This window comes from Falco biarmicus, chromosome 10 (genome assembly GCF_023638135.1).
Source record: "Falco biarmicus isolate bFalBia1 chromosome 10, bFalBia1.pri, whole genome shotgun sequence".
NCBI lineage: Eukaryota > Metazoa > Chordata > Aves > Falconiformes > Falconidae > Falco > Falco biarmicus.
The window spans coordinates 8,729,752-8,739,200 of NC_079297.1; the positions used below are offsets into that span (position 1 = coordinate 8,729,752).

At 41.7% G+C, this 9,449-nt stretch overlaps 1 long non-coding RNA gene across 1 annotated transcript; it reads right to left on the bottom strand.

The window, feature by feature from the left end:
* Nucleotides 1-88: 88 nt before the first annotated feature.
* LOC130156268 (uncharacterized) lies at nucleotides 89-6,019 on the bottom strand. The gene is made up of 3 exons (XR_008824364.1): nucleotides 5,434-6,019; nucleotides 3,570-3,749; nucleotides 89-985 (listed from the first exon to the last, which is right to left on the bottom strand). It is a non-coding gene; the product is annotated as an uncharacterized LOC130156268 (long non-coding RNA).
* Nucleotides 6,020-9,449: the final 3,430 nt, after the last annotated feature.

Genomic DNA, 9,449 nt, shown 5'->3' on the forward strand with positions numbered 1-9,449 from the left:
GGGAGTGAAATGCTGAGGCTGTCCAGCATTTATAGCTGTTGGTTGACAGCTGCAGGGCACAGCCCCTGGTACTCACACACCCAACACATTTTTGTTCCTGAGCCAGCCAGCCCTTCGGTTTGGTGGCTTTGTCGACTGCGCATCTTCCCCTCTGCGCGGACGGCGCTGGGCTGCGCTGGCTACCGCTGTCCTGCCACTGCGGTCTGAAAAACAGCATATACACCACCAGATTTTCATTTTTGCTCAGGGTATGAACATTCCTCTCGCAGGGAATAGGAGGCATCCTGGGACAATAGTCTGCTGGCATCCTCGCAGGAGTCCTTGGGGAGCTCAGGTGTGTGCTCGTGGCACACATGCCATTAGAGGGCAGCCAACACTGCTCCAGTAGCCTCTCCCATCATCTGTTTCTCTGCCATGTTTAATAGGCTTTGTCTGGTTCAGGGCAAACCCCATTAGGCATGAAAAGGCAGAGCTATGTAAAGAAACTTGCACTGACAGCCTGTTAAATGAATAAGATTCTGCAGGATAGTGGGATTCAGCTGTTTTGGAAAAAAAATATACACACACAGACACACATTTTACATTTTTTCGCTTTTTTGTCAGTATAAAAATAGGATCTCAGTTTGCTGAATGTATTCTTAGCTGCACTGTGCTATCATTCACTGCTAACATCGCAATTGCCATTTTCTCTTTGTTGGCCCAACCACATGAAGTAATACTCCCGTGGCATTGTAAACCACATGATTTTTTGCCAAGCCTTCTGATTCTTTGATTTTACAGACTTAGGCAAATACATCTTGCTAAAAAATACTCCTGGATTTGCAGCAATTAATGACGCAAGCGGTCAGTTATACCTCTGAGAGCTCAGTTGCATGTGCAGGAGTTCAGCATCTTCCAGAGGACTGGCTCAAGCCCTGCGCGGCCGTGCTGCTCGAGTCCAGGCTTTTGCACTCAGTCACAGCTAGTTCCATCCACGGTCATCAGGCTTACAGGTTTAATATGAGACAGAAGTGTGAGAATGACAAAGTAACTCATACAGTTACAGACACGTAGATTAAATAATCTAAGCATCGCATGCTGCTGATGTGAAATCAAGGCAGCTTTTGCACTTGTAATTTCTTTACAAAAAATGTTTTTGTTTCTTTTTTTGCTTAAACCCATGGATAATGAAAACTCAGTTTTTGACAAGCTTTCCTGTGCAGTGAATGGGACAAACGTGTTTGACTCTGGCCACAACTCCCAATGATAGTGAGAGGCTTGAGAAAAAGGGTCCTTTAAGTGCTTTTCTGTTTCTACAGATCTTGTCACCGACACTGCACGCAGCTGGTGTAGTTAAGATTAGGACTGCAATTATTTTTTGCTGACTCTGTCAGTTTGAGCTTTTCTAGCAGAATTTCTCTAGAGGGCAGTAAGGATTCAAAGCTGCCTCAGTGCAAAAAATAATAAAATATATATATATATTTTGTAGAAATGACAGATCATCTTTGCACAGCAGTAAAGGTTACAAGAGTGGGTGCACATGTTGCAGTGTAGGGTAGAACAGCTAAAAGCACATAAAGCATACTGTACGCTCTTTCTTCTCATAACATCACCCAGACTGATATTTCATTGCACATTTGTATTCTAAATTACTTAAAGTATTCTGCTTTTAATCTTGATAAGAAAGGGCCTTTTTGTTAGGGAAGATTCGGTTTGGATTAGTGGATGGTATGATAACAGGGAAACAAATTGGAAAAATAAGTCAAGGGTCCGAAAGGAAACCTTTGGTAAATACCCTGCAGGGCTGGGACTAGAATTGCTTTTGTGACTTAACGTGCTACTTCCAGAAAACTGGGGATACCGAAGCTAGACCTGGGTCCGAATACAGTGTGTGTGATCATTCTCTGGCTCCAGCATTATATTTAACAGCGGCAAATATAAGAGTGCATGTATAATACCTGCTGCGAAGGATATAATGCCTGCTGGATTTTCACAAATTAGGTAGGCTTACTGGTAAGAAAGACATGAGGTAGTACTGAGGGTATGAATGTTTTGGAGCTCTCCTGCACCATCCCCATCATCTTTGCACACCCTACTTTAAAGTGATGCAGCGAGGGCACCTAAGGAGATTAAATTCCCTTTAATACCTTATAAATCTCATATATCACTTAGGAAAACAGTGTATAATGAGTTCCACACAACTGCTGTTTCTAAGAGTTCATAGCCCTTTCCTCCTTGTTTTCTCCATACATCTAGTTTTGAAGCCTCCAGAAACAGAGCAGAAGTTTTGCGGGTCAGGTCCTTCTACCTTCACTGTCAGTGGGCAGTACCATGTAACCTGCCAGCCAGGAGGGCGAGAGGAAAAAGGAGCTGGGTCTGTGCGGGTATATTTCCAATCCTTTGATGATTATACTGCAGTAGTAGCTCCGAGTTGATCTACTTAAGGCAGCCCGAGCTGCACGTGTGGTTATTTGTGTGTTCAGTGCTGTCCTAATGAGTTACAAGTGCCTGGGTGAGCTGGAATGCAGGGACAGAGTCTCTCGCCCTTTCCAACAGACCTGTTCTTCAGACTCTCCCATTCTTTTCTGTCTCTATTCCTATGATTTTGTGGTGTTGTACTTTAAACCTGGAAGGGCTCTGGGAGTATTTGATAAAGTCCCTCCAAGACAACACTCACATGACAGACTAAAGCTTTCTACTGCATCTGCTTTTGTCCCACTGGCCACGATATAAAGTAAGAAACTTGTATGATGCACGCAGAGGAAATTCAGTTCTTGCCTTCATTGTACTTAAGCCCGCTGGGTTAGCAGAGCAGAAGATCCAGAATAAAAATCTTGGATAGGGTTGAGGAAGCTAAGGTTCAGTCCCACACCAAAGACCATGTGGGAAGACAGGTGACCAGGGATGGTTGTCAACAATTATAGCATGGCCAATACTTGACAATAAAGTACCCCTAACTTAATTGCAAAATTGAAGCTGTTATTAAGCTTGGTGATACCATGAATAACAAAAGATCTTTGTGTACTTTAATGATACCTTTACATAATAGCGGCTATCTCTATTTCAATGTAATAACCATTTACTACTCATTTTGTATAGGGCAGGTGTGGTTAAATTTGATCTGTGTTGTTTTCAGCCAAATGCAGGCCAGCTCAAGTTTCTGCAGGTGCCCGTTTTGCCCGTACAATGAGGCATAAAGCTCAGAGGTACGAGAGGTATAATCAGACATAAAACTGAGATCCAGTTGTTTATGGTACCTAAACAAAATAGTTGAACCCTAAAATCTGAGTTCACATTGGTGTGGGGATTTGGAGAACCTAACTGAAAATGTGGTTTACAATCCAGTAATTCAGGGGAGCCAATGGATTTCTTATCTGTGTTATATCGAGGTTCCCCAAATTCAGTTTGCTCAGAAGGTTACAATAGCAACTGCTACTGCTTGCTGATTTTTTATTAACTTCCAAGGCACATGTAGAGACGAGGGCATGTGTCTATCCCTTCCTTTCTCACATGTGCTGTATTTTAATACAACCCTCCTCCTTCCAGCAGCATCTTTAGACCTCCCAACTACTTACATCTTAACTACTTACCCAACTCCTTGACTCATCAATGTCTTTCAAGTCAGATCTCTCCAGGACAATATTGCTCCTGGTCCCTGAAGGCTCACTGCGCGGGCTGGTCCTGAGTGGAGCTGCCGAACAACCTTGCAGTCGCTGGATTGCTGCTGTATGCCCCAGGCAGGCACTCAACCCACCTCCCAGGCAAGGGATCTATGTAGGAAACAGGGAGCTGCCTCTGCACATCACATCTGAGTGGTTCACACACCAGCCGTAGTATGCGATCGTGTTTTGAGAACTTCAGACGTATATCATCATCAACATATGTGCAAGTGTTATGCCAGAAATTAAAGTCTGGGGCAAAAATATCAGTGGGGCACTTGAAATAAACAACCAAGACACAACTTTTCAAAACAACTAGTTCAAACAGAAGATTGGAATGTTACGAACAATGTGAGGATGGGCTAGGTTTTATTGTAAGATTATGTTTTTAAGGAATACTAAATTTAGGATCTAAAGATGTTCATACTTGAATATATTTAAATAATTACTCTGTAAAATATTCATTCTACAACCAGTATTCTTGCTTTTCAGGTGTCTTAGCATCTAACAAATCTGTATTCCTGACCTTAAAAAGTATGTTTCTTGCCTGAAACAGATTTAAACAATAATGTAAGATGCCATAAAACTTGAAACCTCCTATGTCACGTCAAGAGGAGATTTCATTCAATTCCTTCCATATTCGCAAGGGAGTTCAGAGTTTTTTAGCTCAGCTGCATCCAGCATTTTCACCTGAGACCTCTTCCCTTCCCTCTCACTGGCCAACCATCCTCTCTTAGGCTGTAGCGTCACAAATGCATTTTAGGTGTGGGTTGACGACCGTATTTTAAGCAGCCCCCAGCTCATTTCAGACTCGGTGCTCTGACAGTTTTGGTGGTGCAGTTGTTTGCACACCACGTACGGAACCATACTGAAGATTTGTTCTCATGTAAACCCAATCCAGGTTAATTTGCCAGTCTTTCACTGGGAAAAAAGGTGCTAATGGGGAAGGTGCTTGATACTAGAAATGGTGTCAGAAATGGTTTCCTGACCCATGGACAGGTTTTGAAGTTAGAACTTTCCCCTAGTCAACATTGAGATAGAACAGACAGTATTCCAGGTTTTTCATGAAAAATGGGTTGTAGCCTTGTGGTTTGGCTCTCACTAGGGCACCCAAAGCGACAGCTACACCATGGTGAAAAAAACCTGTCCCCTTTTCACCCGACACATTGCATGTGACGAAGATCATCGTTGTGTGTTTATATCAAAAATACTGAGGGAGCTTTCACTCCCCTGTTACATTATTTGGTACGAGCAGTGAGGCTCATAAATAGGGTTAGAAGTTCCCTTTTGAAAGAGGAATATCCACCTAAAATAGATCTATTTCAAAGGCAGTGGCCCAAGAGCAATTGCTGTTTGGGGTCCTCAATATAATTCAAACCACACTGTCTCCCAGAAAAAGCTTTTAGTTAAGGGGCTATGATTTTAAGAAGGCTTTATACCCCATATGTGCACTATGGATCATGGAACTAGGAAGCAGTAAAAGTTGAGTACAGCTAGTATACCAGGGACTGACAGCATTATGACTTTTATCAGTTGTATGAGAAATAAGTCCAGTCTTAGTAAGACAGTTAAGCCAATATGACCATACCCCTATGGTATAGATTTATGGTACACGGTCCACCCTATAAAGCAATTGTTTAGAAACCAAGGGCTTAAAAAGCCCTGTTCGGACAAGCAGTCCTTGTTCTCAAGTTCCATTAAACTTCCTTTGCTTCAGCCAGAGCAGACCCAAGAAAAAGCACCAGACAAGTAAGCAGACTGTGAGAGACCCAGGCCAACAAACATACCGCCTTACCTGTCCTAGGGTAGTCCAGTTTGCCTCGCAGAAGCATGTAAAACAATAAGCCAAACAGGAATTCGTCATCTGGAAGATACATGGACCAGTGGAGCAGACCTGGACCAGCTTATTCTTGGCTCTACCGATACCATCTATTGCTCGTGCCTCAGTTCCCCCACCTATGTAACCATATAGGTAAAACCATTTTGCAAAGCCCTTTTACATCTGTAAATGAAAAACATATAAATGCCAAATGTTGCTGTAATGAAAAGTGTTTTCCTGGGCTGTTCGAAATCAGTGGGAAATCCATATTGGACACTGCTTCTGGAATGTTACTGCAGTGACACCGTTACAGCAAGAGTGCTTTCCCCCAAAAATATAAAGGCTTGCAAGGATAAAGTAGATCAAGTTTAGTGGTTCAGGATCAGTCAGTTACTCAATGTTACAGCAGTTAGAAGGAGGTGAAGGGAAGATGGGTGATTTCAGTAAGGTACCTACAGGGAGATGTGTGCCAGGATTCAAGCCTGGTGATTCATAAGCTGTTCGTCAGTAGCTGTTAAATATCTGCTTTTTGCCAACGCTCACTGTTTCAGTCTGCCAAAGATACTGGATAAACAGTCGCTGTAAAAAATTTATAGTTTCTCTGGGGAAAACAAAAGCTTTTTGTGGCATAATACAACATCATAAATTAAAACTTTTTTTTTAAATTAAGAAGTTACATCATGTTTTGATGTAATGTGATGTGGCAGGTCATGCTTTTAATTTTAATAAGCTTAAAAAAGAGAGACAGAGATTGAGATTTGGGAATATAAATATTGTTTCTGAACCTATAACATCTCTTGTTGGAGGCTAGAGAAGCAGGTTCACCTCTGCCATCTGGGTTCAAGTCTTATTTCAGGAAAACAATTTGAAATGACTTCTGGAGGTACCAACACCAGTTAATGAACTGAATTTCCACTCCACAGACCTTCCAGGAAATTGCCAAACAGCATTAGCACTTCTATAGTATTTGTCATACTTAAGTATTGCTGTGCTTTAAAAAGCACTGCCCTCTCCAGCTTACCTTTCCTGAAGTGTCCTGTAACTTTCAGGTATCTTCAGCTTCAAAAATTCCAGTATGAGACATCTGGGACTGTATTTCAGTGATGTTTACAGTAAGTGCCCGCTGATTTCAGGAGCAATTGCAGGGCTCCACGTGCATCCCTGAATGGTCTGAACCCTGCATGCATTTAGTCACATCGGAGGTGACTTCACTAGATGGCCGTGGCTGTGTCCTCTCTCCCTTGGTCTGACACCACCAGATGCAGCTCCGGAGGGGGATTGCCCTCAACCTGCGTTGGCTTTGGCTGCGGAGACATCCTGGAGCTCTCGCTGCCTGCCTTGGCAGAAACTTGGCACTTTCTGGAGCAGCCTTGCATAAGCCTTGGGAGAACGAAATAGGAAATGACTACTGTAACACAGCTGAGTAATGCGGTTCATTTTAAGCCGCTCAGACAACCACCTCACCCTCTGCTAAGCCCGAGGCAATTGGTTTGGGGCTGTTCAGGGCACTTGCCTTTCATTCTCATTGCTGATTTCTCTCTTCAGGCCTCTTATTTATTCTCCTAATAGTTAATTTTTCCATTCTAACTCTCATTTTTATATTTTTAATCATATTCAGAATAGAGGAAAAAGGGTCACCCATTGTCCTCATAAGTGACATCTAGTCTATGGCTTGACTGACAGGAGGTACCATTAGAATAAGCAACCCCTCTCTGACTGAGACTATCCATGTTAACATTTCTGTACTCTGGGCTATATATTTGATTTTACTTAGCTGTAAATTATGAGTGACTCCATCAAAGTCAGAGGCATTACTCCAGTGCTAACACAGCATAGGTCAGCTCAGATTCACGCTTTCAAGATTTCAGATGCCTCACTCGGGCTCCTGGTGTATTGCTGGCCACTTCTGTTGTTCTGTTGTGTATGTGGCTGGAGTGAGCTGGCAGAAGTACCTGATACTCGAGCTTCTCACAGGAATCATTGCCTTGAATTTCTTGAAGATCAGGTTCACGCTGGCATTTGAACTTGGCTCTGGAGACAGAATCGTACAGTACATTACTATATTGTAAATCATATCAGGGCAATATCAAAACACAATAAAAGTTAAACAAAACATCTGAAATAATTTTCTCTGTGTACACAGAATATGTCTCCTTGGGGTAAAACTGATCTTTCAATTCAGGGTTCACATGGAAGGTAAACTGCTGGAGACAGAGAAAGTTCAACGCAATCAGCTGAAAACAATAGGCCTAGATTAAACATTACCAACGTTCCACTCCGAGTAGGAAAAAGAGTTTCCTTTCAGTTCCACAATTTCACACTCTATGACTGGTTTCCATACTGATAGTTTCTTTCCATCAGGAAAAAGCTAGGAATGTTATGGAGAAGGCTGAGCTGTTAGAGGGGAGGAGGAACACATAGTTTTGATTCACATGAGAAGGAACAGGAATAAAGTTTACAAAACTCGTTTCAGGAGGTACGAAACCATGAGATCAAAATTTACATGGGCAGCCTAACTGCTGGAAAACAGGGTGAGCAGCTGTAGAAATTGGTACGTAGAGAAAGCGAGGAGGGTCAGAGGTGTGGGAGTGCTTAAGTATCTTTGCAACTGATAGAAAACAGAGAAGAGATTTTTAAGGACTTCATACTGTATTCTTTTAGATAATGAGAACATAAAATATCTGGTTCTCATCTTTTTTACACTTATGTAAAATTAGGCTCAACTCAACAAGTTAATGGAGTTACATAGGTTTAAATCTGGCGTAAGTGAGATAAGAAACAGGCCCATCAGTTCATTAAGGAGTTCATTAAGTGCGACTGGAATATCTTGCAGAGCCTGTGTTCCTGCAAATAAAAACATGTGTTTGAGGCCAGAGGAAGGTATTCTGCGTGCCCTAATGTGTACGTGCACAACTAGCTGCCTGTTTTACAGTGCAAAGCTAGAGGGCTCTGTATAGTTGCATCTGGGAGTGGGCGAGTATATATTTGTACAACCGCAGCACTTGTGCATGCAACAAGATCGATGCACATGCAGGTGGGTCTAACCTATCATCAGTAACAAACTGAGCACAGAAAAATACGCCCAGGTCCGTGTGCACACAAGACCTTCCATTGAAGTAAACTTTGTCATGACTTCTAGGCTTGCAAAATTATCCTGTTTATGTTTATCTCACTTATATGTAAGTTAAATATATAACTACATTCCACCATTCTGTGTTTTCTGCCGAGGGATATGCTTATGGTCTTATGATGCTACTCAACCCACTCTATACCAATTTTACTCAAACATCAAAATAAATGCGTATTAAAAAATCCATCCACAGGAAGGATCTGAATAGCAAGGGAACAAGCAGCTCCCTCAAAGACCATATTCCCCTTCCTGATTGATGGGCTCCATTACTTCAACTTTGCTGTTTGATCAAATGGTAAATCATGTAAATATACCATGTATGAGTGTCAAAGCAGTTTTGAAGAACTGAAAATTTTTGTTTAAGTTATAGGTCAAGCAGCAATTTCCCAGAACAACTCCTAATGAAAGCAAAGATTTTCTTCCTTTTAAGCACACATCAGACCAATCTAATTTACTAGGGAGAAAATTCACTTTAGTGCAGAAGGACAATCCAGACGTATACACTACTTATGCCCTTGTTAAGTGAAAATTGGGATAAGTGGTACTAAGTGGGTGCATAGATCTTAAGCTTGTCCTCTTCAATAGGGTGAATTTTACCCTTAATAAGAAGTATAAGTAGAGCATCAGTGTTGTCTAGATTCTTCTGAGGACCATTAACACACAGCTGAGTTTCACCATAAAGATGTAGTAGAAAATGTAAATTAATTGAGAGCTGTTTTACTAGTTATATACTTCTCGCTTATTGCTTTTCACTTGTAAACTGTGGACTCTGTTACGACTTCTCCAAATTATGCTGAAAAAAAGGTTTTGAATTCATTTCTATCAATCCTTCATGGGATTTCCTTATGCATTTCTATTCAGT